General features: G+C 35.7%; 1 protein-coding gene across 3 annotated transcripts in view; it reads left to right on the top strand.

Moving 5' to 3' along the window:
• Positions 1 to 8,289, top strand: part of HHLA2 (HERV-H LTR-associating 2) — a 115,990-nt gene that overhangs the window by 23,735 nt on the left and 83,966 nt on the right. For all 3 annotated transcript variants that reach the window (XM_011384304.2, XM_023527140.1, XM_023527129.1), the window contains exon 5: positions 1,238 to 1,387. The gene's annotated coding sequence lies outside the window, so the exon portion shown is untranslated. The remainder of the gene's footprint in view (positions 1 to 1,237; positions 1,388 to 8,289) is intronic.

Here is an 8,289-nt window from a genome sequence, read left to right as displayed (position 1 = left end):
CATTGTGGTTTTGATTTGCATTTTTAGCACTGTTGAGCAGTGTTGAGCATCTTTTCATATGTTTGTTGGCCATTTATATGTCTTCCCTGCGAGAAGTGTCTGTTCAGGTCCTCTGCCTATGGATCGTTTGTTTTTTGTTGTTATTGAGTTGTATGAGTTCTTTGTATGTTTGGGATATAAGCCTAAAAGCAACAAACAAATAGGACAAACAAGCAGAAACTCATGGACATGGACAATAGACTAGTGGTTACCAGAGGGTAGGGGGAATGGGGGGAGAGGGGAAGTAGATGGGGTAAAAGGGGTCAAATAAGTGGTGACAGAAAGAAATTTAACTATGGGTGGTGAACACACAGTGCATTGTATATATATATATATATACACCTTACTGTTGAATTGTACGCCTGAAACTTACTGGATTTCATTGACCAATGTCACCATAATAGAAATAAAAAATTAAAAAATTAAAAAATTTTTTAAAATAGGCTATAGAGAAAGTATGTGACGAACCATTAGGTACGATGTAGTAAGAGCTGAGGACAGGCAAACCTAAAATAGTTTCAGTGCTGTTTTCACAACATATCCTTTTTTTATAAGAATGACATAAGATGGTAAGAATGTGAAATTAAAAAAAACTTTTATAATTAAATGTAAGGTCCCCATGTGTTCTGCTAATTTTATAATATTTGGCATTAAGTATCTTCAAAGAAGTCCCAAAGCTGTTACATATTTGCATTTTGCCTTGTCATCTTAGCACTCCTGTAATTGTATTTCTGTGCGGAAACTTTTAACTAACACACAGTTGAAAATACTATACAACATTGAGTGGATAGAAAGTAAAGAGAAGGTAAATTATCCAATCATTTTAAAATAGTCTATCTTTTTAAGTTTTTCTCTCTGTAACATGTTTCTCTTAAATTATGTTGCCTTTTTGCATAAACATATGTAAAATCTTTTCAGTATCTCACCTACTAAATTATCATTAATTTATACTTGTAGTGGGTCTGACATCCTGGGATAGTAAAAAAATGTTCCAGAAGATACTTTTGTGTGGGGTACTATGTGTTTTAGAATATTTAACATCTCCGGACCCTAACTACTGAATGCCTAACTCTGTGTGTCTGTCTTCAGTCATCAGACAAGCAAAAATGCTCCCATGTTCCCCAGATGTACCCTTGGCTACAGTACCTGCCTTGTCGAGAACCTCAAATAAATCAATGATTTTTGCCCTTTTTTTCAGGAGTACTGAAAATTTCAGCTATTTGAGCCTATAGAGTGAAGTTTGGACAAATAGGTTTCAAAACAATTTCCCGGTGGCTGGAAATCATCTATTTCATGGAATGGGAATTTTGAAGCTGAGTTGAAATGATAGATGTCAGATATTGCAAAGGTGGGTGCAGAAAATGCCTTTGAGTAGTAAACTATTAGCAAAGAAGAAAACCAGATCAAGAACTAATTTTGCTCCTGTTTTGTTGTTGTTTGTTAGTTCACAAAACTGGGTTAGGACATGGGAACCAAGAAGAAAAGGAAATGAATATGCAAGCTTATACCACATGCGGAGAGCACTACTGATACTTCCAAATCTAATCTTCACAAAAAACTCTGGGGCAATTGCACTGTTCTCATTTCATCCTCATGTAATAGTAGAGGAAACTGGGATTCTGAGAAATTTCACTAACTTTTCCCACCTCTGTTGAAAAATAGAACCTGCCAAAAAAGGAACAAGGAGAAAATTAGATGCTGTTGAATAGTCAAGCAGGTTCATAAGGTGAAAGATATCAGTGTTTGGGGAGAAATAGAAAGCCTTTGTGAAATGGTAGGTTTGGGCACTCAGTACCACCTATCCTGGTCTAAAGTCTTTTGTCCAAGTGGCAGGTTATGCCTTATATGTAGGAACAAAATACACTACCCAACGTTTAGACTTTTTGATTCAGATCTAACTGTGGCCAGATCTCCATTAATACTGGCATCTGTGTGTGATAATTAAACATTTCAAATCAAAAGATGGTAGCTCAGATTAAAGATTCAATGAAGTGAGTTATTTTTTGGGAGATTACAGACAGAAAAATTTTAAGTGTTTATTTTATTTACTACCCTTGGCAAGATCTATATTTAAATTAGTGTGTATTGCACTTTAATTCTGGAGTCTTAAGGGTGGTACACTGGAACTTGCTTCTATCAGCTCATTAGGGCCAATTGTTAAATTTCAGTTTTGCCATCTGTTTGTCAAATCCTTGATAGACTGAAATAAGCCATGGTGGAAATATTTACATCATAGAAGTCAGCAAACCGTATAAGTCAAGCCCCTACTCCTCTATCCTAGAACCAATTGTTAAACATTTATCAGGATACAACTTTTTTAAGGTTTTAAAATGGTTCCACTATTGTCATTGGCATTTATTGGTGCTCAAGGGATCTTGATTTCTCAGGGTACCTTTCTAAGGCTTAAAGTCATTGGCCATTTGACAACTTCTGAAAAAATTATTTGCTTCTTTGCCATACCCATTTCCAATTGGGATAAGAAAGTGACAAAGTTACTCATTTGAGGGAAAGCTCTCTAGTGTAGGTGGTGATATAAATCAATTTGTGGCTCATTATCATTGAGGTTTTTTTAATTTGCATTTATCTTCATTCTTTACTCTCATTGCCCTCTTTTGACATTGGCAAACATTCTAATCAATAAAATAGTTATGTATATGTTCTTCTAAAATGTGTACTGTTCTGCATACATATATTAACTTACAGAAATGGTTTATCTCACTCTGTTTTATTCTATTTTATACCTTTTACACACAGAACTAATTTTATGAATTCTTAATTTGATTATGTTGTATTCTGGAAAGACTTCACTAGTCGCTTTCTCATTAACCATACTTGAGGATTCTCATATTCCCACATTCTTGCCGATACTTGGCAATTATCTAGCTTTCTACTTCCAGGATAATAGGTGTAAAGTGATATCTTCTTAAATTTACATTTCTTTGACTATTAATTTGTTTGAGCATCTTATTATCTACTTGCTAGCCTTTAAGGTTTTCTTTTCTGTAAATAGCCGACGTATAAACTTTGCATGATTTTTCCCCATAGAGTTTCTGTCTCTTTACAGCACATTCTAGATATTATTATTTTTGGTCAATTTCAGATCCTGCAAGTTGCTTTGGAGGAATCAATTTAAATATCTTTAACATCCAGTCCTAAAATTAGAAGCTCGTAATTTTATATTTTTGATGATAGTGTACCAAGAAGAAAACTGTGCCCCTTGGTTTGCCCTCCACCCTTCTTATTGGTTCTTTTATCAGTCAAATTAGATTTGATTATGTTGCACTACTAAGCATCTCTCATATCTTTATGGCTTAAAAACAGGCAGCATGCCTAAGTGAGAAATGAACACATCAACTGTGGATCAGCACAGGAGTTCTGCTTGTCACAGTCACTCAGGGACTGATGGATCAGCTACCACATCGTGTGGCTGGTTGCTAAGACAAAAGAGAATTCTGGAGATCTAGCACCAGCAATTAAATGCTTGGCTTGGGAGTGACTCCTGTTGTCCACTACTCATTGGTCAGAAGTGGTCATGTGGCTTTATTCATTTCTAAGAGGGCCAGGAAATACAGTCCTGCCATTTTACCAGAAAGAGATGCAGATAGCAAAAAATCACTAATGTCTGCCCTTCTGGCCACCAGATATGCTTGTCACCACTTTCTTTCCTGCAGCCTAGACATTTTGACTTTTCTTGAGAGATACAACCCAAAAATCATTTCCAGTCAGTGCATCAAACTCCAATCTCAGCACTTCTGAGTAATGAATAAAATTCTTTATATTAGGTCCAGATGTGATTCTTTATTATCTGGAAAGCAATGAATTAAGATGACAAGTTATTAGCTTCTCACATACCCAATATACATTGTTGGAATAAAGAAAGGATAACCGAGACAAACAATGTAATTCAGATTAGGAAAGAATAGGACATTTGGGAGTCGACAGCAACTTTTTATAATTTTTATTATTAGTTTCAAGTATACAGTCTAGTGGTTAGACATTTATATAGTTTATGAAATGATCCCCCTGATTGTTCTTTCTCTCCTCTGGCTTTCCACCTAGCTATTACATTACTGCTGACTGCATTCCCTATGCTGTGTTCCCCATGCCCATGACCATTTGTCAACTACTAATTTGTACTTCTTTAACCCATCACTCCTTTCTTCCAGCCCCCAAACCCCCTCCACTCTGGCTGCAGTAGCAACTTTAAAATCACCTTGGGAATGTGTCATGAGGGTCTTTTATGCTGTGGTTATGGAATCTTTCTAATTAGGGCTTAATTCTGCCTCCTGGGAGGGAATTCCAAGCCCATAGTTTTCTCATCATTGTCTGAGGTATTTGGCTTCAGCCTTGGGATGTTTCTCTTCTCTCCATTGTCTTCCTTGGCTATGTTTGACAAGGGCTTTGGAGAAAAAAAAAAAAAATCCTTCCTAGAGCTTGAGAAGCTTTCTCATCTTGTTCTATAGGGCTCAAGGGTCATTTTAAGTTTCAGATAGTCATCAAATTTTGGTCTGGTCTTGTGGTTTTTTGGACTATAATTACAAATATATTTGGGTTCTCATTGTTTGATTCTAATCAGCAGCATGTGTCAAAAGACACACTCACAATTATTTTCAAGACTGAGCTAAGTTCAATTAAGTGCCCAGCTTGAACTTATAAGGATTTGGTGGGAGAATCACAGCCTTTGTTTCTTTTCACTGAGCCATTTTGTCCTCTTAAAATGATGTAGTGGGTACTCTAACCTTAACTAGATCTGTGCTCTGAAATAACTGAAACCATTCAGAATTTTAAAGCTATAGCCATGCCTTTAATTTGGTTCTTGCCGTAAGGCTGAATCCTAATAAGCTTTTTTGCTCAAAAGCCTTCTCATTTTTATCTTTTGCCAGTTGGGGATGAGAAGCAGTGCCTTTCCCTATCTGTTCCCTTTCATTTTGCTTACAAACCAGCCATTCTTTCCTGAGTTAATTTACTTCTTGTTTGTTGACAAATATAGCCAATGGTAATTAAAATTCTTTTTTCCATTCTCTTCCTTCACAGCTGCAAGTTTATTAAGCATATATATTACATACCTTCTAAAGTTTCACAGGTTACAATTTTAGTAAATATTTCATCATTGTATAACATGGATTATTATTTTTCCAGCCTGCATATTATCTTGCTACCAAGCCCTCAAGCTAAATAATTTGAGATTTTTGTTATGATGACACCTCCTTTTCAAAGTATTTGTATAAAGATCTAAGCATTCTTCTCCCCAAGATGGGTGATTAATGTAACAGATAACCATGAGGCTCTGCTGATTACTGGACTATTGTCCTCTGTGTTACTGAGTTAGGAGAAGACAATTGGTTCATTTTCTTTTAAGGTCCAATATTTCTAAATTTAGCATGTTACCAAATATAGCATGTTAAATTGCCATTAAATGAATACAAAAATCTAAAACATCAGTATCTAAAACTGATATATTGAATGTCTCTTGCTACAGTTGTAGCAGTCTTGTGGGTATGCCTGATATGGTTTGCCTTCTTGCCTGACCCTTTCACACTGGTGTAAAGAATACATGAGTAAGTTGGCAATACCTGTCAGTTGTCAAAATATGCTTGCACAATCAGAAATTTTCAAGGAATTGCATTGAGGCTATCCAGGCTCCAGCTTTGTGGGTTTTTCCTTTCAAGGGTTTTTCCTTCCTTGAGTAATTTTAGACATTAATATATTTGAGTCCAGATCTGGGGGAGGTAGAGAAATGAATAATGTTCCTTTACTTTGGGGTTGGTGTGGGCAAGACTCTTCCATAAGGCTTGAGAGAGCTGATGTCAGTTTCATATTTAGAGTTTATGCAATAGGTCTCAGACCCATCCAGCATTGCCAGGCATAAGAAGTGGTTGGAGATGATAAAGTCATCTGGATAGGTTAGGGAGGATCAAGATAACCCTGAATTAACCTCATGAGCTTGGCATCAGGAAGACTCAAGCTCTCCATAAACCCAGATGGTTAACACCTGATCATTGGTTACCAGTCCTATGGAGGGACTGGTAAGTGGAGGGAAGCGACAGCATCAAAGAGAAATGTAGGTCAACTCATGAAATCTGTATGTAGAGCAGGTTGATCAAATTTTCCTCTAAAGGATCAGATAGTAAATATTTTAGTCTTTTTAGGCCAAATGTGATCTTTGTCACAGGTTCTTTTTCACCTCTTTCTCTCTCTACCCTTCCTCCACCTTCCTCCTCCTTATCTTAGTTCTTCTTCTCTTCTTCCTCCATCTTCTGCAACTCTTTAAAAATATAAAAACCATTTTTTTTTTTTGTTCCTGGATCATACAAAATTAGGCTGCAGACTGTATTTAGCTCTACAGAGCTATAGTTTACCAGTCCTTGGTGTAGAGTAATTTGGCCATATCTCTGTAGGGCCATGGATACTGGGAAACTACAAGGGTAATGGGCATAGGGTGCGATCTGCAGGAAAAACTCATGCCATATGATGGAGTTCTTATTGGTCATTTGTGCTAAAATACTAAATCTTTAGGCACCAGCAATTACGCATAGAAAGAGGTGAATGTGCCCTTTCTCCCCACAGTTGAGTGGATATAATATCTGAGCAAGAATAAAGAGGAAGCCTGAAGAAGGATCTTTAAACAGAAATGTAATTAAATGATTTTCAAAATAATTATTGAATTGGACCACTTTTCTGCTGCTGAGCAGAAGTGGGGCTCCAGAACACAGATGAAATATTTTATAGAGATAGAGTTTCAATTATGTTCTTTCCAATTTGACTTTTAAACCTATACCCAGTTTACAAATATGTTGGAACAACCACCAGTGAATATTAGAGGCAATAAACATATATCTCTCTGCCACTGTTACTTTGAGCTGTCAGGTTTGTACAATACATAGTCAAGACATCTTTTAGTCTGTGAATATAGCTTTTATACTCTTTTTTATATGTATACTCTTTTTTATATGTATCCAAACCTCAGATAAGAGATATAATTATTTATCTGGGAATCCTCAATTATTTTAACCACTTTGTACAAAAGCGATAAGATGTTTTTTTTAATTATCGAGGTAAAATTGATATATGCCATTTTATTAGTTTCAGGTGTACAACGTAATTCGATATTTATATACAGCACAAAGTGATCACCACAATAAGTCTAATTACCATCTGTTTTCCATACAACTGACTCCCTTCAACCGTTTCACCCACTCCCACTACCCCTTCCTCTGTGATAACCACCAGTCTGCTCTTTATCAGTGAGTTTTGTTTTGCTTTTTAGATTACAAACATAAGTGAAATCATGTAATATTTGTCTTTATCTGACTTATTTCACTTAGCATAATGCCCTCAAGGTCCATTGATGTAACAAATAGCAAGATTTCCTTTTTTTTTTTTATGGCTAAGTAGTCTTTCATTATGCATGTGTATCTCTATACATTCATCCACTGATGAATACTTAGATTGTTCCCATAGCTTGCCTATTGAAATAATGTTGCAATGAACATAAGGGTGCATATATCTTTTCAAATTAGTGTTTTTATTTACCTTAAATACATACTCAGAAGTAGAATAGCTGGATTATATGGTAGTCTTATTTTTAATTTTTTTGAGGAACCTCTATACTGTATCCCATAGTGGCTGCCCCAACTTACATCCCACAAACAGTATGCAAGGGTTCCTTTTTCTCCACATCATCACCAACACTTGTTATTTTTTTTTTGTCTTTTTGATAATAGCCATTATGACAGATAAGAGGAAGATGTAATTTTTAAATAGTTAATTTAGATACTTTTCAAACCAATTCTGACAATACCAAATCCACCGAAAGATACTATCAAAGTTTACTCGATTAGAAAAAAATTTAACACTAGACTACAAGAAAAATGGGAAAATTAATTCTGATTATTGGAAACATTCAGGTTTTAAAATGTGTTAAAAGTTCTATTATGATAATAAATTTCAAAGTGACTCCTATACTTGCTCTTTGTGATTTCTAATGGGAAGGTCTGAGACAAACAGAAAAATCCTCAGATCTTGAGCTGATATTCAGAAAGGGTTATTTGGTTCTTTTAATGCTGTGGGTGTTTTGGCCTAAGAAGTAGCAGTAATCATGCCCACCTTTTGGGCAGTTAAATACCTTTAATCACAGATATTGCACAATAATCCTGGGGAAAGGCCTCTTTTAGTTTTGAGAAGTCTTAGTCCATGTGCCTTTGGTCTTTACATCTCTTCCTTTGAAGGTCTTATTGAACTTTTTACCTG

This window comes from Pteropus vampyrus, unplaced genomic scaffold (genome assembly GCF_000151845.1).
Source record: "Pteropus vampyrus isolate Shadow unplaced genomic scaffold, Pvam_2.0 Scaffold1, whole genome shotgun sequence".
Lineage (NCBI taxonomy): Eukaryota > Metazoa > Chordata > Mammalia > Chiroptera > Pteropodidae > Pteropus > Pteropus vampyrus.
This window is presented reverse-complemented; position numbering and strand designations above follow the sequence as displayed.